At 32.3% G+C, this 23,947-nt stretch overlaps 1 pseudogene; it reads right to left on the reverse strand.

The window, feature by feature from the left end:
• Window positions 1–4,891: 4,891 nt before the first annotated feature.
• Window positions 4,892–22,708, reverse strand: LOC149537452 (L-type lectin-domain containing receptor kinase IX.1-like; annotated as a pseudogene).
• Window positions 22,709–23,947: the final 1,239 nt, after the last annotated feature.

Below are 23,947 nucleotides of genomic sequence, written 5' to 3' on the forward strand. Positions count from 1 at the left end.
CTAGTATCCTCTCATACTGACAAGGCATACTACGGAATGCAAGGTCGCAACCAAGCATTCTCTCTACTCCCATCCTAGTTTGTACTAGCACTTGAGGCATAGGTGAGAACAAGCAATTATCTTATTAGGTTCATTTAAGTCAGTATTAGGTGTAATGTTTTCACTTATTAAAACAACTTACATTGAGTTACCCTAGCAACCACTTAGGGCCCCGACCCCCACTGTAAGCCACTTCTTGACACTACAAGTAGATAACTTACCCTAAGCTCATGGAATCATAAATCACAAAATCACCACATTCCTATACAAGTGACTGGAAAAATACCAAAAGATAATCCACAATAAGAGCATCAAATCTCCATGAGCAACTAAAAAGCATCCATTGATAATCATGACCAGTACAGTTCTCTATTGGCAATTGAAGGTATCATTGATAATCACAATATTCATTGGTTCTCAACAAGCAACCAAAATGGCATATCAAGCAAATAATACTGATTGAAGACTCCAAAATGGTCGAGTCAAAACATGTCGCAACATGACATAATCAAGATTAGATAAAAAATTCAATTCTTTCAAGTGACTAGGAAGTAATCCAAATACAACTGATTGGTAACTCATAAATGGTTACATATATCATAGCTTACACAAGAAGACTAAAAATAATATCAATCAGCATACCATCTCATAACTTTGGTTAGGTTTATAAAGATCGAGATCAAAAGACATCATCATGACATCACAAATCATAACCCCCAACCCTCTAGTAGATGTTCTATAACTGGTCAACAAACTAGTCAACCCAAAAACCCAAAACAGATAGCATAGAGAAAACACAAAATACAAGCACAAGTTTGGATTTATTTAAAATTTCTTAGTTGAATTAGGTGTAGGGTTTTAGTTTTCATTTTCAAATTTAGATTTTGAGTGGAAGAATTTGTACATGTTACCTAACCCATGTATTTGTTTGATAGATAAAAGTATTTTCCCCATAACCCATTAAATCTATATTATAAGATGTTTCTAAGAGTATACAATATTTGAAAAAGACCCCTATCATGTTCCATTAAGACACATAGAAAATTCAATGTAAACAAATACAATTCATCCACATTTATCTATCCTTCATTTAAATCCGATTAAATTAGATTTATATTATTAAATTAAAATATTATAAAATGATTAATTATTAAAAAAATTAATAATAAAATTTTATTTAATAAATATATTAATTATTAATTAATAATAATAATTATATATATATATATAATAATAATAATTAATTTTTATAAATTATCAACATTTAATAATATAAATCTTAATAACATTGTGAAATATTGAATCATGAGTAATGGCACATCGATACATATAAAAAAAGTAAAGCAAGTTTATTAATATCCGACAGTTAATATATATGTAATTAAAAAATATATCTGTGTTGGTATGTTGGTTTATGGTGAAGGATAATTTTAAAGAAATAATACATGCTTACCTACTTTCAAATTTTATCTAAATAGTGTTAATTTAGATTTTAAAAATATTATTTAGATAAATGGATGATACTCTTATTATTATTAGTAGCAGTAGACTATTTCTATTATTAGTATTAGTATGTCATATTTGAAATATTCAATTTTTAATTTTTTATCTTTCAATAGTCCTACTATACCTAATTATATTTAATATTAGAATTCATATAATTAAATTTTAAATTTAAATTTTCATAATTAAAAAAAAATTATTTTTTATTATTAATTTTTTATTTTTATCCTTTTATAAAAACCATTCCTACTAAACATAACTATATTTAATATTATAATTCAAGTAATGGACAAATGCTAGCCACCATGTGACACTTGTTTTTATATTAGAAATGCTCGACAATTAATTAATTTGCATTTACCTTTCAAGGATTAAATTAATCTATAGAGCAACTAGAAAGTTTTTATAATTCATATATAATAATTGATGTATATTTTATTATGACGACTTTTCCCATTCAAAAGACGAGGATTGCCACAATTTTGGAGTAGCCCATAGCTGTTCGCATTGTATCTCGTTAAGCACACACAATCTCTAGGAATCATACATTCCAAAGAAACAATTAATATTTTTGGTCTGTACAATTTTATCACATTGACAATGAAGTTCTTCAGAATGTCTACATCTATCTGATGGAAGTAACCATGAATGTAAAAAATAAATTAAAAAAATAGCAAGGAAATATAGAAGTGATATTCCCATTAACAATATTGGTGACAAAATTAGATCTTAAATCTATCCTTAGAAATTATTTTTCTTTCAGTCTAAGATGCATGATAAGAAGACTCAATCTCAGCATGATAAGAAGGATAAAGAGAGATTGTTTTGGAGTAAGAACTTATATAATAAATTAAATGATTTCTACAATAATTATATAAATAAAATTCAGCCTCAAAATCTTCTCTCTATCCAAATAACACTACCCTCTTTGAATCACTAATTTTTTCTAAAAAAATTATACATTTGAAATAATCTAAAAAATCATAGTGAAAAGTATAATAATTTCCATCTATAAGAATAATTGCCTCCACTTTCCTTACTAAACTTTTGCATTCCCTTCTTCCCTAGTTTTTTCTTGGAAGTTATCATCCTATCAATGTATCCGTTTTCAACTTTAAGAGAAGAATCCTATATTTAGATTATTTTTCTAAACTTGGACATTTTTTCCACATTTAGACATCTTGCAAATATTTATACTACCAAAAAGTTATGGCTTCTTCCTAAAATTAGGAAAAACAAATTATTTTAAATATAGTATTTAGTACACAGTAGATCAAATACTTCACAAATAATGGGGATAGTGGAAATAGTCTTTTTCAATCCTAAAGAGTCACACATGACTTCTATAAAGAGAATCTTCATATACATGAAGGGTATTGAAGAATATAGATTATGGTACACTCAGAAAGGAACATTTGAATTTAGTATCTTTACAGATGTTGACTAGACAATATATGTAGATGATAGAAAGAGAACAAGTAGTCATGCATTCTTTCTTGGAAGAAGATTGGTACCATGGGCCAACCAAAAGAAAAATTGAGTTTCTCAAAAGTTCAATTTGTAGCTACAATGATAAATTGTACACATGTAGTATGGATTAAATAGATACTTGAAGGTATTTAGGAAATGGTAAAAGAACTAATTGGTAATGAATTCTGATAATACATGTTCCATCAACATAACTAATAAATTGATAATATACTCAAAGAAAAAACAAATTTCCATTAAGTATCACTCCTTGAGACAGAAAGTACAAGATATATAGTTTGGATTGGAATATGTTCCAATAAAAGAACCATTGGTAGATATCTTTACAAAACCTCTTCAAAAGGATACATTTGAGTATCTTAGAGAAAAGTCAGGGGTCATATGCCTATTATGACTAGAGTAAAGAAAAATTTCAGAAATTAATCAATGATCCTTAAAGATTACAACTTACACTAGATTGATGATCAGTAAGGGAATACTCCATATGGGGAGTAGTCACATAGATAAAGGTGATAGGTATACACCTTTGGCATTATTATCAAAGTGGGATAACTAAATTATAGTACCTACAGAAAGAGAAAAGGGGGAAGTGATTGAGCATTATGAAAAGAGAAAGGAAGATGACCAACAAGTGAATAGAGCAAGGGGGAAAACTAAGAAGAGAACTTGCACAAAAAAGGTGTACAGAGTGGTGAGACATAGAGAAAGGTAGAAGTAACAAATGAGAAAGAAAAGCTATAGTGCACCAGAAAGAGTCAACTATGTAATGGGGAGATGTTGAAGATAAAGAAAAGTAAGTTAATAAAACATGATATTATTTTCTGAGTATGTAGTTGTCAAAGAATTTGCTTTAGACATTGTGAAGTTTTTGCTAAGGAATTAAGTTGTATAAATAGTGTTGTGGTTTCCATCAATCACAAAGGGGGAGATTGTTGGAACCATTATCAAAGGAGTGAAGATTAGAGATTGCTCAATTCCAAATGAATTGTAGACTCCAAATCAATCTTGGGAGCTAATCATTGTGTTCATCATGTTGTGATTTGATAAGCATAATCAATTCTTAATATACACACATATATAATATTTATATAAGGAATTAATAAAAATGTTTTTATGAATTGAAGGAATGCCTGAAAGAAAGATCTATTACTTTGATATCATCAATCAATAGCATTTACTGATAAATGAAATTTAATAATCTAATTATATTTCTACACTTAATATTATGTGAATGGAAAAAAATGAGACAAAAGTGAAGATTTCCAACAAATTCTATGCTTGGAAAAAGTAAAGGCTATGATAATAGTGCAGATTTCTAACAAATTCTATTACATCGGCTCCTCCATTTCCAAAGCAAAACAATAGATCAAAATCTATCCTATCTATAAATCCCCTTCATGTTTCACTGTTCTAGTTTTATGTCTTATAAACTTAAACAACAGACTTGAAACCTTAACACACTCCCTATCATAATATACAGCTGGCAGAAATGATAAGGTTCAACCTCTTTTATAGAAGTCAATAAGGGAAGGCTACCCTTAAATATGGCAGACTAATAGAAAAATTAAGTTTCATAAAGAAGTCAACTTTGATTATTTAACACTTTAGTCTTATAATGAAACCTTAATATGTGATGTGTCAACTTTGATTATTTAACACTTCTAGTCTTATAATGAAACCTTAATATGTGATGTTTAAGCCTTCCTCTGAATAAGTCTCTCTACATATTCTGCGGGAAAGCTTGGGCACATCAACTTCAAAGTTGAGGGCTTGAAGAACTCGCTGTATTCTTGGTCTCTTCCTATAGTCATGAACAGGACACCACAATCCAACGAGCATCAAGCGTTCAATTTGCTTACCATCATTTTCCAGTGTCCAACGCACGCCTTCCACAAGCAATTTCCAGAGCGACGACGCCAAAGCTGAAAACATCCGATTCAGAGCTGGCCCTGTGTGTTTCAAAGCACTCCGGTGCGAAATAACCCCGGGTTCCACCAGGGTTTGTGTAGTATGAGCTGTTTTCGTGCTCCATCAAGCGGGCCAAAACATAGTCTCCAAGGCGTGCCACAAAGTTGCAGTCCAACATTATGTTGCTGAATTTGATGTCTCTGTGCAGAACGCGTGGGCTTGATTCCACGTGGAGATGGTGAAGAGCCGAAGCCAAGCCGCTTGCTATTCTGAATCTTTCGATCCAACTCAGATTTCGAATGTGGGTTCGTCCGTCGAATAAATATTTGATGATGGAACATAGACTGTGATTAGAAGGTAGATGTCAAAAAAGATATACACGATCAAATCTAAAGCTCAAAATTACAGACAAATACTTGACGATGGATCATAAAGTGTTATCTGAAATGTTGATGTAGAAAAAGATATACTAATCATAGAACTGATCCGAAATGTTAATGTAAAAAGAGATATACATAATCATAAAACTAATCCATTGGGACCCAAGTGATGAGACCTTTGCGACTTGGGAAGATGCTACACAATTGAGAGGATTGTATCCCTATCTTTTTGCCAGCTTCTAGGAGTAATCCTATGCTAGTAGGGAAGGATGTAGTGCCTCTCATGTTTGCAGTCTAAAGCTTGTTATATTTTGATTTGCGAGAAACTTGATACTCTTGTTATGTTTCGTTTGAGATGACCTAAGGGTTGGATGTTATACAGGTTGATTTCAGTATCATGGATGTTTCGCTACTATGTTGTTTAATTTATCATAATTCCATGTTGATGTCATTTAGAGATGATTGTAGATCTATGATGATATTTGGTTATTTGGTATTTTGGACATATCTCTAATTCTATTATGTGATGGATTTTGTGCTATGGATATTTACTTCATTCTTGTTTCATTATGTTTTATGTGAATGTGAGTGATGTAAATGAATTATTTCAACATAATTGAATAAATGGTTAAAGTAGTTATTTAATGAATTTATTGCTTTGGCTATGTTAGTATATGCAATTGCACTTGATCATGTGTTTTAGTATGTAGGATTTATATCCCTGGTAATGGCACATGGAGTTAGTGATTCAACTATTCATATTTTACCAATGTAGTCCTTGTATGGTCAATACATTCTTATTTAATTGTTTAAATTAAACTTTTCGGTGATTATTAAATTTGAATGCATTTGCATTTTGTGACTAGACTTGTGACTGTGTCTGTGCATTTAAAGGTTTGCTTTGTCGTAAAAGAAGTTATGGTAATTTCTGTGATTTTGGGTTTTCTGGCTTTAAATTTTATTGAATTTAATTTATGGCAGCTTTGTTGTAGATGAATTAGTATTGCTAGGAATGGCCTATTTTTGTTTGAGTTGATTTAAAGTCTAGATAGTTTAACTAGCTATTTTCCCCAATTGATTATTCACTCGAAATGTCAATAAGTATTGAAAGAGGAATTTAATTCCTCACTTCTCACATTTGAAAATTGGAAAATTGAGAAACTTTTCTGAAATCATTTTCGGAAGGATTGGTCTTATATCCATTGTGAGAGCTATGAGCATGGAATATTCATGAGGGTGGACTCATTGGATCTAGCTCAAGGAGACCTTGCTTTATTATCATTTTTGACCGTATCTATCGATTATTTATTTTACCCAGGTGTTTTCCATTTTAGTCCTTTTGGCTATCAAGTAGGGTTTTCCTGTTTTCATGTTTTAGCTCCATTTCTAGTTTTGTTTATGGTAGTTGTTTGTTTAGAGGTTGAGAACTACTATTCTCCTCCATTTCTATTTGTTGGTTCTGCCTAGTTGGTTGGGTATGGACATTTTCCCAGTTTTTGGGATGAGGGTTTGGGTTTTTGCATTGTTATGTTAGCTATTTTTGCATATGGTGTCCGAACCCAAATTTTATTAGATTTTCAAGGCTTTTGTTTCCAAAGACCAAATGGGTTTTAATTTCAAATTTATCCAGTTTTGGGGTTTCTACCTCGGTTTGCATGCCACCTTGTTTTCTTAAGTTTTCTTGGCATGATGTTGGTCGTAGACTTGGATCATCCAATTTGGATGTTAGTCAGACCATTGTTTCACTTGTATGTTGCATTGGGATGCATACCACATCTATTCTCCTAAGCTTGTTTTCAGTTGAGTGATATTTTTCTTGTGTTCTCATCCAGTTCTTGTATTATGATCTTCATGATGGTAGTGCACCACACACAAGAATGTATGCATGCATTTTTTGGGTAACTTGCGAGGCCCGATCTTCCATGGACTTGCCAAAGATTATGATCATTTGGGGTTGTGTTTGGAATATGAATGCTTATAAGAACTTATCATTGGATGAGCATGGGTAGGATAGGGTAGCATATGGAGGGGCTTCTATCTCACAGCCAAGTGGCTACTTCCATGGGTTGGAAGAAGAAGTTTTAAGTAAGTAATAACTAAATAAAACTATTGGGTGGTAATAAAACTAAGATAATAAAAAGATTTAGGATGTGCTCCTTTTGTTGGGAAGTTTGAGCTGCCAATACTAGCTTGGGATTTCTGATGCCAAGTGACTCTCCACAATGTCAACCCCTACATAGTAGCTTGTTGAGTGTCTGACCAAGACTTGTAGTATTTGCATTGTCTCATGTTCTTGGTTTCAATCATCATTACTGTCTATGGTGAGTGTTAGCCATGGAAATTGTGCTTTATGTGTGTGTGTGGTTGGATTGCTATCTCCATCAGCATGACGAGAATAGACATATGGATTTCACATGGTTGGCAGGCATAGCTACCTATACCACTACTAGGGACTAGTGTAGAGAGATGGTTTACTGTCCTAGTGCGACCATTGCTCGATATTTTTACTTAGTACTTTGGGTTCTAGAGCATGCTTTCTTGTGATTTATGCTTTCATTAGAATGCTTGTTTAGCCATTTTTGATGATGTTAGTTTATTGATGCATTTTCTTATTATGATGTTCAACATATGATTAGATGAGGTTAGTTTCTTAGTTGGAGTATCTATTGCATTTGGTTTAGCATGTTAGATTTCCTTTCTTATCATGTTATTATGTTTTAGTAGTGATGTCCTTATAAGACAACTCCGACCATCTAGTTTGCAGTTTGGAATGTTACGCACAGGGGATGGCTAAGGCCTTCGAGGTCTTATGATGCTATTATGGTTGACAAGAACTGTACACTTATTTTGGTAGTTTTAGTTCATTGCGATATTACTTTTAGTATGTTCTTTTACTGCTTTGTTTTAGATTGTTGTTGTATTTTTCCATCTTACTGTTTAGCATTTGAGTGTCTATGCCTTGATTGGTGGATCCAGTACTCCCTGGTGCAGAGGAAATTCATTTCTTAGCTTTTTAACTTTATGTTTTATGGATTGCTGTTTTGGATCCTTGCAAAAAAATTCACTTTCTCCTGCAAAAGTGTGAAAGTTTGCATGGTGTGCTAGGTTTTCTCATGCAGCTCTTAGCACTTCCTTGTGCAAAACCCCACACTAGTTTTGTGTGTTTTGGCTACTAAGCCAAGTACTTTCTCATGCCATTTGGTGCATTTCCTCATGCTAAAGGAAGTTTCTCATGTGGCGTGATGTACTTCCTCATGCTAGAATTCTATCTACTATTGTCCTTGCACGAAAAATAGAGAAAATCTCCACTAGTTTTTAGGGATCATTTTTTGGTGTTTGAAGTACCATTTGAGTTTCCTTAACTTTTCAAGCCTTGAAAAATCTTAGATTCTTCATTCCATTGTCATCTTTTGTTTTTGACTTCTCTGTTTGTGTGTGTCAGTTGGGTAGTGGCGTTTGGAGATTCGTTGGTTGCTAAGATTGTGCTTAAGTCTTCCATTGTGATTTTTGTGATCCTCATATGTTAAGTTTCATGCACACCCATACTTTTTTTTTTTAAAAATTATCTTTTCTTGTATTGAATCCTTTTTCCAAGGATCTCTGGGTGGGCCACTACAAAAGGTGTATCTCATAAAGAGATATAGTGGACAACATGTGCTCAAATGGAGTGCAAAATATTGTGTTGTGTACATGAAAACTCATAAGAATATGCAAACTCGTAGTTTTCATTATGTTGTTTATTATGGAATTTGGCCCATTTGGGCTCTATTCATGGTGCTTCTTTCGACTCTTTTTTATTATGGGCTATGTATATATGATGTTTAAGATTTTTCTTAGTTTCTTAATGCTGGTTATCTTTTGAGACATTCTAATGTGGGGGTTTTAAAACTAAAAGCAGGGTTAGGTTTAAATGTTCTATATTTGACTTATAGTTGCTTTGCAACATTATTTTTTCTTGATTGGCCCCCATTTTTGGCTACTTTGAATTTCAAAAATAGATGTACGATATATATATTTCATTATAACATTGAACCTTAAAACTTAAGATTATTGTGTATAAGTTACCTTTTTGTTTCTCAATCTCAAATCAAATAAATTATTGTTGTCCAAGGTGTTATAATCAAAGTAGACCTCCTAGATACAACTAAAGCTATATTTAAAACAACTAAACCAAAGTAGTAGACTTAATACATTTACCAACAATCCTATTATAAGATAGTTTTCCACATGTATACAATTAAAAATTGAAAATTAATCTTATTTAACATTTGTTCCTAGTTTTTCTCTTTTACTAATAAGATAGTTTTCCACATGTATACAATTAAAAATTGAAAATTAATCTTATTTAACATTTGCTCCTAGTTTTTCTCTTTTACCTTCTTAACTTTTGCTTCCTTCTATACCTTGTCTTATTCAACACTTTGGTAAGGAATATTGTAAAGTCCCCTGTGGGAATTTTAATTTATTGTGCATTTCTCCAATATGCTTTGTAGATTAATTTCATATATCCTTTGTATTCCGTATCTTAATAAAAATATAATAAGTTTTTATATTTCTATTTCAATCTATTGTGTCATTTTGAGGCAAGGGGTTGTGAACTTTGATTTATTAATTATATGTACTCCTAATCTATAAAATATTTATTAATTTCAATTATATATATATATAGTTTTCTCATTAATTTATATTTTGATATAACATATTTGATTTATAACACATTTTTTATTTTAATAATATAATATAAATAAATTTTTATAGTAAAAATTCTATTATTTATTCATTCTCATACTTTAATATAAAAATTATAATACAAAATATTATATAATTAAAATATTATATTATAATTATATCAATATTTATATTATTCTTATTTATTAATTTTTTATTTAATAATTATATAAATTTTATTTTGATGGGAATATCACTAAAATGATCTTGCTGTGAAGCTTAATGCCACTCCACGTAAGAACTCTTTTTGGCAATCGATACAATCTTTTCCTACATGCTACAAAGTGCTCGTAGCAGTGTTGAAGTTTAGAAAAAAATTTCTACGTTCAAAAGACATAAAGGTAAGGAAAGTTTAGAAGATGATATCTGGCTTGATTTTTGAAACAAGAATAGCTTCTATCTAGTAACTAATTTTATTTTTGGAGGTTGAAGCCAATAATGCATATGGTAAAACTCTTCCAAAACTGCATAACAATTCAACAAAGGACATTTATATTTTTTATGGTGTGGAGTGTGCTTGTGTTGTTGGATGGAGCATGCCTATTGATGTAACCCAAACTTTTCAAAATAATAACTCAGAAAATGGGTGGAAGTGAGAAGTTGGGTCTCAAATCTATAGAAGTTCATGGATTGAGATCATGCTCTTTTAGAAATGGGCACCTGTATTAGGCTCAGATACCCAATCCAAATTTTAAGAGATGGGCACCCACTTCTTTAAAAGTCGGGTACCCATATTTTAGTTTCAAAAAATGGGTGCTCATTTAAAAAAAAAAAATTTTTTTTTTTTTGAAGAAACGTGCACCCATTGCTAAAAAAAACCATAATTTTTTAAATTTTTTTTTTGGGATTTAAAATGTTGATTTTACTTTTCCAAAACTGGCACCCATTTTTTGAATTTTAAAAAATGGGTGTCCATTTATTACAACATGGGGCGGTATTTTTTTTCTAACCTCGTATTTGAGTTCGGGAAAGGCTTGGTGAGACCAAGCCTATGCCTTGATCTCTAAAGATTTGGCTAAGGCATTGAACTAACAAATTCAAGTCTTGCCATGATTTTTAGAGGGTCTTCCCGATCAATTTTTTAACAAAACAAAAACTTATTAGAGTTCTCAGTGTCCTAATTTAAGAAATATAAGTTTTATAGTGTTATGATTTTATTTAACATTCTTGCATTATTTTTTAATCAAATGTGGTACCTAAATGTAAAATAGCGAGGCTCACTAAAACTTTAATAACTTTTTTATTTTATGGTTTTTCTTAAATTAATTTATATGTCATCAATCTAGATACAATTCTTTTGAAGTTAAAGAAAATAATTTTTGAAAAAAGTGAAATTTTGATCAAATTATATTGTTCGTACATAAGAGGTTTTAAAATTTACCTTTATAGCCAATTAAAAATTAATAATAAACAAATTATTCAATAAAAATTCAAGGAAAATATTCTCATCAATCTTTGGTGTGTTAGGTAACTTCTTGTAAAAGGATTTACAAAAAATTATTTATTTGTGTCAAATTTTAATGTCTATACACAAGTGTAGTATGGTCCTAAAATAAACATTTTGAAAAAGTCATTATTAAAGATCCATACCAAAAAAAAACTATCATATGGGTACAAAAATAAATTACATATTCAAAAAGTAGATTCTGAGCACTACAATTTTGATTCCTACACTTTTTTTATATTCAATCTCTAAATGCCTCAAATTTTGACATTAATTGACAAGAAATTTTAAAACTAGGAAAAACACTTCCACTTTTTGCCCAAAAGTGAGATCCAACTTCTTGCACTTACTCAAATTACACAACACAGAAGTTTTAGAATGCCAAATTCTTCATTAAACTTTTCCAACTCCACTTTGCTCCTCCAATGAAAGAAATAAAACTACTTATTCCAATTTCAAAATTTACCAAATTTGGTAGATTTTTGGGAAAACAAATTTTTCTATTTTTGGTAATTTTGAAAACTCATTCTACGAATCTTGATTTTTCCCAAGAAAATTCCCAACCAAGGCAAGATGAATTGCCAACTAATTTACAAAATCAAGAATATGATTTTAGATTTATTACAAAAATAACTTTCTAAAAAACTGAAACAAAAACACAAAAATCTAATTTCAGAGGCTAAGATGATATTTCTTCCTCATGCAACTTTTTCAAAAATTTCAGCCAAAACCCACATCCGAGTCAAAAGTTATGACCCTCAAATGTAAATCTCGACCAAAACCCAAATCTAAGTCAACAAACTTGATCTTCGGATGCTCCTGCATCACCTATTTGTAAATTTGATTGATAGATGGTTATGCATCTATTGACTTATAACATTATGAAGATGTAAGTTAGAAATTAGTTATGGTTGTTAACTACATTATTAAATCATGCACTTCATTGGATTTTGTTAGTTTCAATCATATCTATAGGGAATAAAATAGAGTAGTAGAATGTTTGTCAAATCTAGGCTTCTATTCATATCCAAAGTTTGAAATATATGGATAAGATAATTACCTCTTTGTTTGTCTTAGTATTTCTACCACTTAGTGGATCTTGGTACGGTTGTTTAATTCCTATGTTATATATGTGGTTATTTGAATAAATTTTGAGCCCTATTTTATTTAAATAATATATCTTTATAAATAACATTTGCATAATATACCTCTATATATTCATAAAGATATGTAAGGAATATCAAATCATCAATTACATCTTTAAGGAAAGCTTAAATATGGTTCCTGCAAGTACTAGTGAGGATTCCCTAGTAGGGTTAAAGCTTGATAATAGAAGGAGTTTGGTGGAATCTCTTGACCTTGGAAAGCTTGGAGATGATGGTATTTTAGATTTTCATAGGGGTTGCATCCATGATGTCTAATGTGGGACCATCTCATTCCTTTTCTTAGAGATCTTAGATGTAAACTTTAGTGTGATAGGTCCCTAAAAGGTGGAGGCTATCTGCAAGGTAAATGGGTCTTCTCTCCTCTTTTCAAAAAGATATGTCTATGAAGTCTTGGGAAAATCTATTTTTTAAGGATTCCTTCTTTTCAAGAGGTGGAGTGGTAGTTGTTAAATATGTAGAAGGAACTTGTGTTAATGTTGTGGCCCTTTCTCTAGACCACTCCCTTTCTAAAATATAGAGTGCACTAGTTAGAAAGTTTGAAGGTTGTTAACCAGATATTGTACTAGCCTAAAAGTTTATTTTTAACTCTTGGGGCCTAAAGGGTTTTTTTGTTACTATCTCTTCCTTTCCTAAATGTTTCTTTGGATTCTCTCTTCCTCTTAAGGAAGACCGTCTCCATATTTTTGCCTTGGGTCCATGTTCCTATAGGAAAGATCCTATCTAGCTCTATAAATAGTACCCTAGGTTTTACCTAGTGGCCCATCTTAATGTTGCAGTTCCTACATGGGTCCATATCCTTGGTCTTCCTTTGAATTATAGGATGATGAGGTGATTGAAGGAATCACTAATTGCTTTGGTGAATTTATAAGGGTCAATACAATTTCTAAAAGTTGGGCTTGATTTTTGTTTTTTTATTTTTGTATTTGTTTAACTCTAGAGACCATCTTACTTAGCTCCATTCTACTAATGTCTCAGCTTGGTTCCATCTCTCAAAGTTTGGAATATGATAACTCCACTCTCTATTTGTAGAATGGATCCTTAACTGATCACCACTAATTGAATTTTTGAAGGGAGTTAAAGAGACCCATTGAAAAGGTGTTTAAGGGTGCTAGTGCTCCTCTTGTTAAGAATGATTCTCGCTTGTGTGTTACAATCCTAGTGCAAATTCTTGCTATTAATTAAAAATAAATATTGTCAATGTGTCCCCTTATTTTATTTTCTTCCACTCTCATGCTAATATTTTTTTTTGGATTCTTTCTATATATTCTTGAAACTATCCAAGAATTTTGAACAAACTTTTAAGGCATAAATTGGAAGACTTTGACGATTTGACTTTATAAACTTTTTAATGTTCCATCTTGGGTAAGAAGTGAACCTTCCCATCTAGAAAATTTTCTTTGAAACCCATCCACCAGGGAAGCCCTAAAGGAATCAAGGGGTTTAGTTTCAAGAGGCAAACGAAGATAGGTCACATGCAACATCTTAATTTGGGAATCCAAGATTCCAACTATTCTTCCTTGTCATTTACCCATAGTATTTAAGATGAAAACATAGTTTTTTTACACTTAATAAGTTGACCTATGCAAAAAGCATACAAATGAAGAATTTATTTACACCCAATAGTATCCTTTATAGTTGATTCTCCCATAATACCCTTGTCAATGATAAATTACTTGTGAGAGCACACTACATCCTTTGAAGAAGGTTTTAGGTCTTTAGAAAGAAGGGAAGAGAAAAAGAAAAGAAACTCTCCCAAGATCTTTTTACTAGACATTTTCATTCTAGAGTTAGAAATAATTCTAGAGAATCTTCTAACAACCTTGTGTTTAGATATAGTAATACAAAAGAATTTAGAATTTCTACCCCCTAAGTTCAACCACAATGTTATAGATCTCTTTTTCCAAAAATTCTTCTCTATAGTAATAATGTCATGGTATTTCAACAAGGCAACCTTTTCTTTATTCCCCAATCCTTGAAAATCCCTTGAATCTTGTATACACTTCTAACTCACATATAGCTTTCACCTTACCTTTATTAAAAATCATTTTTTTTACCAACATAAACATAGCAGACCCATCTATCTAGATATCCTACCACTCTTGGATTTTTCCTCTTAAATTAGGATGTTCCAACCATATTTTTTCAAATTCAAAAGGGGAATTCATCTTAATAGTTGAAGCTTTTGATGCTAGAGAGATAGGAAAAATGAACTAAACCTATTGTAGGAAGGGTCACTAGGGTGAAATAGAACAAGTTTAGCTAGTTAACCAAGAGAAGAGTCCTATCCAACTTAACTTGAATCATGTTTTCCTTTGTTCTATTGTTAGATCACATAAAATTTAGCAATTGAAGATAAACATCCACTAGAGATTGAGAGCTAATGAAGGTCATTAGATCCAACCTATCCTATAAATGGATTTGGATCAAAACTCATCTAACCTTCTCTAAATCTCTTATGGTATTATTGAAGTCCCCCCAAAATGAGCCAAGTTTCCATAGGAGTAGGGTGTCTAAAGGCATCCAATCTCTCCAAAAAAACCCAATCTTACCACATTTGTGTTGGGGGCATAATTTTTGGAGAGAATCTAAGATAATTTATTCCTAATATGAAGAAACAAAATACACAAAAGGTTGTTCTCAGAAAAGATCAACTCACCTTAATCAATAGCCTTGTTACAAAAGAATGCTACTCCTCCTGATTCTCCTTGGGAACTAGAACCAAACACTTTACCATTTTTGAAAAAAGAGAGTAGTTCCACATTTTCACTTGGCATCCTTATTTCTTGGACCAGATTTATACCTGGTGTATGATCTTCAACCATATTTCTCATAACGTCTTGCTTGTGAGGAGCATTCAATCCTCTTATGTTCTAGGACACAATCTTCATTTAGAACATATAGTAAAGCTCTCCTAGATGATCTATTATTTTCCATCCATAATATTAGCTTTACTTTCTATTTATCTAGTTTCTTTTTTGTTTTTCCTTCCCAAGACGGGCTTCTTCCCTCCCACATCAAGTTTGGCCTTTATCTTAGAGACCATATTGAAATTGGAGGCCAAGAATTTCTTTCTCATCTTATTAACCTCTACCCATTGACTTTGAGCTCTATCTACCAATTGAAGGATTTTCTCAAAAATAGAAACAAATGGGTTTATAGAATGAATGAAGGTAGAGGCTCCTAGAAATCTAAGGAAAGCTTCTCTAACCCCTTTCAAAAAGACATAGCAACTCACTCAGTCATCCCCCCTACCTTAAAGTACTTACCTAGCAACACCATGTGGATAGAACTCTGGACTTCCTTAAGACCAATCTTCCTAATGTCTCCTCCTTCAACATCTACTATTAGAACTTCCCAGACCCTTCAGCCCATCAAAACCTGAATCTCAAAGAAAGGATTATTAGCCAAAGGAACCTCCTAATCAAGAATAACTTTGAGAAACCTCCCTTTGTAAAAGATTATAAAACTTTGGCGAATCTAACATTATTTTAGGGGAGAAATTTAATTTTTATTGGTGATTTTTTTCTTTAAATATAATTTTTTTAATTCTATTAGCAATTATTTTCAATTGTATTGAAATTCTATAAAATGTTGGTGAATCTAGTGCGCTCCCTATTGCCATACAGGGCAGGGTTGAGGGACAGCTCCCCATGGGAGTTTTTAAGGGTAGCACCCTAACAACTCAAATAAAATTTAATATTTTATTAACTTGTCCTAATTTAATATTATATCATATAAAATATAGAAAATATATTTTTATAACCATCAGATGGTTCTTAATCAATAGCCCAAATCCTATTTCGGGTAAAACTTTTGAAGGACACCAAGATTTAGAGACAGTTCCCAAAATAAAGACATGTGTCCATAATAAAATCTTTTTTTAGCCCAAAGTGAGAATTGATAAAAAAAAAATTTCCATGGAAACTCTCCACAAAAGAGACAACTATAAAATATATGCATTTAGCCTATAACTGAACTTTAATTTCTACCACATATTGGCGAATATGACCATCAATTGAGGCAAACCTTGCAAATTGTAGGTGATAATATTTAGTTTGTCATGTCAAAAGATTAAATTCTATTGACGAAATCATCGCTAAAATAAAAGTAATTATGTATCATTAATGTCGATTGGACGAAGCATGCTACCCTAGTTTCATAAAGTGCGGGCAACATTGCCACCCCAAAAGTGCACTTTTTTTTTTTTTCCAAATTTAGGGTCTCTGATGAGTTAGATTTTCCACTAAAGTAAACCCTACTCCTAATTTGGTTCCTTAAGAGAAAGAGCTAGTGGGTCCATTTTCCCAGTGACTAGATGGGAAATTGGGAAAACCATCATAACTAGCTCTGGATATATAAGATGTGAAGGAATAAGACTTTCTCCTTGTGTCTAGGATTCTACCAAAGCATAAAATATTCTTTTTGTTTTGTCGATAGTTGTTCTATCCAAATGTGATTGGAAAAGGGAACAAAGGAGGGAGGAGCTGAAGAAGAAGGGACTCCCTGCTTAGCCACTTTCTTCTTCTTCTTCATGATGTAGCTTTTCACCCAATGAATAGTTTTGTTACAAAAAAAATAAGAGAAAAGGAGGGGTTCAAACTATACTTCCTTCCTTAAAACCCCATGATTTGATTTAATCTCAATAGTTGAGGAAAGATTCTCTAGTTTCCCAATGTTCACATAGACCCTAGCATAAAATAGTCTAGAGTTAGATGAAGTATTTAGGTTAATTTAGAGGAGTTCCCCAAAGGAACTCACCAACCCTTTTAGGACATCCAAGTTCTAGAACTCTAGAGGAAGAGCTAGAAACCTAACCCAAGCTATAACAATTGAGAAGAAAGAATCATCATAGTTTAACTTAGACAACCATTTCTAGAAGGAAAGAGTCATCTTTCCAAACACCCATGATCCACCATATAGAACATAATTATAGTCTTCTTTATTGGAAAAATCAAAGGATATAAAGCTCCTTGGAAGGGTTTCTATTTCCACATGGTTTTTTAGATGTCATTTCTTTTTAACAAAGTGACACATAGTTTCTATATTTGAGAGGACCAAGAAATTTCCCTATCAAAGTCAATTCCATTAATGTCATCAAGTGATCTAGGATGGGGTCAAGGACATAAATAAAATATTCTCCATCCCGACAACTCACCCTAATCAAATCCTTGGAATGAGGAAAAAGGTTCTTACCTTTTGGATTTGCAAACAACCTTGACCTATTTTTTGGATTGTTGGCCATCCCCTGTTATTTCTTGGGAACCTATTCCTTATCGCTACGCTCCTTTGGAGATCCATAAGACTCTTTCTTAGAAACAAATATTTCTTAGAAAGAGAACCAACTGACATAGGAATAGAGTTTAAAGCATTCTCTAATTGTGGAGAAAGGATAGGAGAAACCTCATGAGGAATTGATACACCTAATTTCCCAAACTTTCAACCAAGGCCCCTGCATCCTAGCTAGCTCTATGGAACCTATGGAATCCTCCAAAAAATGATTTTTTATGCCTCTGAAGCATCCAAATTTAAACAAATTCTCCCAAAGAGCACATGTCCTAACCTTAATTTTGATAATAGAAAGGTAGGAATCATGGTTTTTGTTCACTAATTTACTTTTCATTATTTCTCATGTTGAATGGATGAATAAAAGATGAAACATAATGAATTAATTCAATTTGTTAACTGTGTTTTAATTTTTAGTTATAAGGTGTTTAGTGTGACACTATTGGTTTTGTTCTTTTCTTTTCATGCTTTTGCTCATTCTATCCCTCTTATGGTTGTGTGTTGTGTTCAATTTTCATGGTTGTCAAAATGAAAACATAGGTATAAGTTGTATGTTTTAGAATATGAGTTTACATCCAATTCATTAATACTTTATAGTGATGGTTGTTCATTAGATGCCTTTTTTGTTTTCTTGTTAAGAGCATAAACCATTTATTTTGAAAGTAAAAAATATATATTGGTTTTTCGAGGGCTTGAGTTGTATTATACCAAAGATCAATATGTTAACCAAAGCATTTCAAGAATGTTTTAAATGGATTTGAAAAAGTATGCGAGTATTTTTTTCTTTGTAGCTATAGCTAGAGTTGCTCTACATGCCTTTAATATAATCAAAGGCAATATTATGAATTGACAATTTTCTTCTTCTATTCATATGTATGTGTGCACATGTGCACATGCACCTACGTGTGTATCTATGTAAATATGTGTGTATGTGTACACACACACACACACACACACACACACACACACACACACACACACACACACACACACACACACGTGCACAATTAAAAAATTGTTTTCATGAGTTGAAGGAATAACTAAAAGAAAGATCTATTACTTTCAAGTCACCAACCAATAGCATTTACTAATAAATTAAATTTAATAATCTAATTATATTTCTACACTTAACATTATATGTACGATTAAAACAAAATATTTTGATGACTTGAAGGAATAACTGAAAGAAAGATCTATTACTTTCAAGTCACGAATAAATAGCATTTACTGATAAATCAAATTTAATAATCTAATTATATTTCTACATTTAACATAATATGCACAATTTGAAAAAAAAGTTTTCATGAGTTGAAGGAATAACTGAAAGAAAGATCTATTACTTTCAAGTCATGAACCGATAGCATTTACTGATAAATCAAATTTAATAATTTAAGTAAATTTCTACACTTAACATTATATCCACAATTTAAAAAAAAAAGTTTTGATGAGTTCAGGGATTAAGTGAAAGAAAGCTCTATTAACTTTAAGTCAATCTATAGCATTTAGTGACAAATCAAATTTAATAATCTATTTATATTTCTACACTTAACTTTACATTATGTGAATGAAAAAGAAAAGAGGTAAAACTGAAGATTTCCAACAAATTCTATGCTTAGGAAAATTAGAGGCTACTATAAAAGTGCAGATTTTGAACAAATTCTATTCTGTCTGGTCCTCCATTTCCAAAGCAAAGTGAAGATCACACTCTATCCTATCTAAAAATCCACTTGATTTTTTATTGTTTCTGTTTTATTTCTTGTAAACCTAAACCTTAACACACTTCCTACCATTATCATTAAATACAGAAGGCAGAACTGATAAACTTGAACCTCTTTTTAAGTGGCCGATAAGTCCCTCCAGATAGTTTGAGGGGAAGCTTGGGCACTTGGACTTCAAAGTTGAGGGCTTGAAGAGCTCGCTGTATTCTTGGTCTCTTTCTATAGTCATGAACAGAGCACCACAATCCAACGAGCATCAAGCGTTCAATTTGCTTACCATCATTTTCCTTATCAAGCATTGGGTCAGCTGCCTCAAGTATGTGTCCCGCTTCGTTCGTCCTGCGAACCCACCCGACCAAACCCATGTTAGAGGCCACAAGCTCTCTGTCCAACGCACGCTTTCCACAAGCAATTTCCAGAGCCACAACACCAAAGCTGAAGACATCTGATTCGGAGCTGGCCCTGTGTGTTTCAGCGCACTCCGGTGCGATATAACCATGGGTTCCACTAGGGTCTGTGTAATATGAGGTGTTATCGTGCTCCATCAACCGTGCCAAACCATAGTCCCCAAGGCGTGCCACAAAGTTGCAGTCCAACATTATGTTGCTGGATTTGATGTCTCTGTGGAGAACGCGTGGGCTTCATTCCACGTGGAGATGGTGAAGAGCCGAAGCTAAGCCGCTCACTATCTAAATCTCTCATTCCAACTCAGATCTCGAATCTGAGCTCGTCCAGGAAACAAATATCTGATGATGGATCATAGAGTGTGATTTGAAACATTGATGTAAGAAAAGATGCACACAATCAAATCTAGAAGCTCTTACAAACAAATACCTGATGGTGGATCATAGAATGTGATAGAAATGTTCGATGTAAAAAAAGATATCTACAATAAATTCTACAAGCTCAATATTATAAACAAATACCTAATGATAGATCATAAAATGTGATTCAAAATATCATCATAACAAAATATATACACAATCATAGAATGTGATCTGAAATGTTGATGTAAATATACACAATCTAATCTAAAAGTTCAAAATTACATATCTATAAATACCTGTCCAGGCTGCCATTCGACATGTACTGGTAAACCAAAAGAAGTTCGCCACTATTTTCGTGGCACCATCCCAAAAGAGGAAGCAAATTCGGATGGGACAAGCTGTCAAGTACTGCAATTTCTGATTTGTATTGCTTAAGCCCCTCTGAGTTCTTTGAGATTCTTTTCACCGCCACTGTTTCTCCATCCTCTAGATTTCCTTTGTAAACACTTCCAAATCCTCCCCTTCCAAGTAGTAAATCTTCGCTAAACTCAGCAGTCGCTCTACTTAGCTCTTCAAAACTGTCTCAATACGGAACAATTTAAAAGATTTTATAGAACATCCAAATACATAAGTTTTAGAAAATAGGGTCATACTTAAACATAACACACTAAAGAAGAAATTAAGCTTGAAAAATAAGTCAACTTTTACTATTTAACACTTTTAGCTTGGGAATCAAACCTTAGTGTGCGATGTTTAATGAGTGTGGATTTATTAACCTATGTTTTATGAGAATTAGTTCAGAAGTATTGCAAAACCTTAAGTAAGTTTTGTGTCTTAAGAATCATTCATTTGAAAACCTTTTAAGTTCATCAATTGATAAGTAGCAGATATTCTCCATGACAAAATAAATTATAATATTACTATGAGAATTCAAACTAATAATTTTTTTAACAAAAACCAAGTTCCTTTAAGTTTAAGCAAGTTTTGTATTCTTAAGTTTAAGCAAGTTTTGTATCTTATGATCTATTCATTAGAAAGTTTTTATTAGAAAGTTCATTAAGTTTAAGTAAGTTTTGTATCTTATGAACTATTCATTAGAACTGATAAATAAGAATTGTATCTTATGAATTATTCATTAGAACTGATAAATAAGAAATATTTTCCATAGCATGAAAAGAAAATTCAAACTTACTGAAACTCGTTAATCCATTGAATATTTACAATTGTACCTGTATACACGAGGGCTTCCATTGAGACTTATTTCATCATCGAATTTTTCAGCAACTTCATCATTCTTAAGGCCGTTGGGATCCGAAATTGGCACGTCTCTAACTGATTTTACTCCTTTCTTACGCTTTAGCCTGTACATTAATGCAGCGAACAGGATAAGTATAAAGGCGGCCACCGGAGGAGCAATTATCTTTGAAAGATACTCTACTTTATTATGTCCCCAACTGGTTTCGCTTGAAAAATTCCATGCGATGATATTGTGCCTCTGGTTGGAAAGTCCAGTTGAAGCAGAGGAACCAACTTTGACCTCTTCAGGCAGAAAATCCGAGAGATTCAGAGGATAAGTGAGCGTAGCATTTGTAGGACGAGGAGAAGTGAAGTCTGATCTGTTACTAGCCATAAACACTTTCAGCTCCTTAGGTTGCCCAGAATAATCAATCCACACTTCCCAAGTTAGTCCGCTGTGAAGCCTCTCAGACAAAGAAACATTCTTGATAGAAGTGATATTATTGATGTCAATGCCCACATGATTATCATCCGGATCATGCGCATTGACGCTAAAGAATTCATCAATTATATCGTTTTTGAACGTATCAAATTCAATAGCAATTGTTTGGGTCGATGATTTACCATTGGTTGTACTGTTGAACAGTCCGAGCCACATACCTGATGAGTTCAGTGGGGGCTCTGCACGCCAAGGAGCCATGAAGAACGTAAGACCATCAGCATAAAAATTGTTTTTGGTTTCTTTTGCAGGGTGTATTTTGAACCGAAAATAGGATTGAAAGCTTGCAAGAGTCCCAGAAGATTTACGCCATATTTCAATGGGTTCTTTGTAGAAGGCCCAACCCCGGGTCCAATTTAAATTTTCACCGTACATACTCTTTGTAAGTTCAATGCTATCCTCGATTAGTGAAGCATTTGGAACTATTTCAATGAAACTATTATCAGAGAGAGGGAAATTGAATTGCTGACCTTTATGGGCCTCCGAAAAAAGTCCAAGAGTCCATTGAATTGTGAGAGAGATGCATATGATTTTTGCTAGAGCAGACATGCTGCCAGATGCTTCAAGCAGAACACTTGGCAGAAATTATTTCTCCTCTTTTGTTCTTCTTGAGCGATTAAACAAGGCCAGTTTTATATATCATCCAGCAAAGAGTCGTTATTTTTATATTATAAAAGTTTGACAATTAAATATTTAGCGTTTACCTTTCAAACTTGTAAATATGAAGTAAACTTTTAGAGTGGCAAGTTAAGTAAGACAATAATATTTACCTCTTGATACCAATTGAACTCTTCTCTCACTTTTAATTTATAATTGAAGTCCTCTTTCACTTTTAATTAATTAATTTATAATTAAGATGATTATTTCTTTTACATATCTAAGAGGTGTGTTTATTTTCACAGATAAATATATGTTTAAAGACTAGTATTTAACATAATTGAAATGTTAATTATATATAGTGCGAGCCACTTAACCAGCACACTATATAGTGTATTGCATGAATGACAGACTAGGCTTCCCTACCATACAACACATGCACTCTTCTATACCAGTGTCCCCTTAGTACGCTAATATAACTTCATGCACACTTCCACCATATTATGCATGCTTCCATCATATTGTGCACACTTCCACCATATTACGCATGCTTCCATCATATTGTGCACACTTCCACCATGTCATGCACATTGCACTATGGACGCCACACACTGCACACCACATACCACATGACTGCACTTTTATGTTGCAAGTGCCATGCTACAACTTGGCACTATTCAATGCCCAACACCCTTCAAGGCTTGGTAATTAATTAACGACTAAATGGTATACTTGATCTATTCAAAAATATAAATGACTATTATTATATTAAATAGTAGAACAATAGATTGTAGAAAAAGGTATATGCACAATGGATCATAGATTAGGGTATATCATCCAAAAGAGAATGCCATTTTTATATTTAAAATTTTTGCAGATATATATTTTTCTTTTACCCTTCAAACCTACATATAAAAAGTAATTCTTAGAGTGACAAGCTAATATCTACCATTGAATACCAATTGTAGTCTTGATTCTCTTATAATTTGTAATTAACTCAAATCATTTTTTTTTTTTGAATATTCTAAAACATGTCTTTCTTTTCATAGATACCCAAATATGTTAAGATTAATATTTAACATATTTAAATGTTAATTATATAGTGTAATGTGTTGATAGACAAGGCTTCCTTGCCATATAAAACCCACACTCTTCCATATAAGTTTCCCCTACATATGCTAATGACCCCTC

The sequence above is a fragment of the Cupressus sempervirens genome, chromosome 9, assembly GCF_028749045.1.
Source record: "Cupressus sempervirens isolate cs-2001-9-10 chromosome 9, ASM2874904v1, whole genome shotgun sequence".
In the NCBI taxonomy this organism is placed as follows: Eukaryota; Viridiplantae; Streptophyta; class Pinopsida; order Cupressales; family Cupressaceae; genus Cupressus; species Cupressus sempervirens.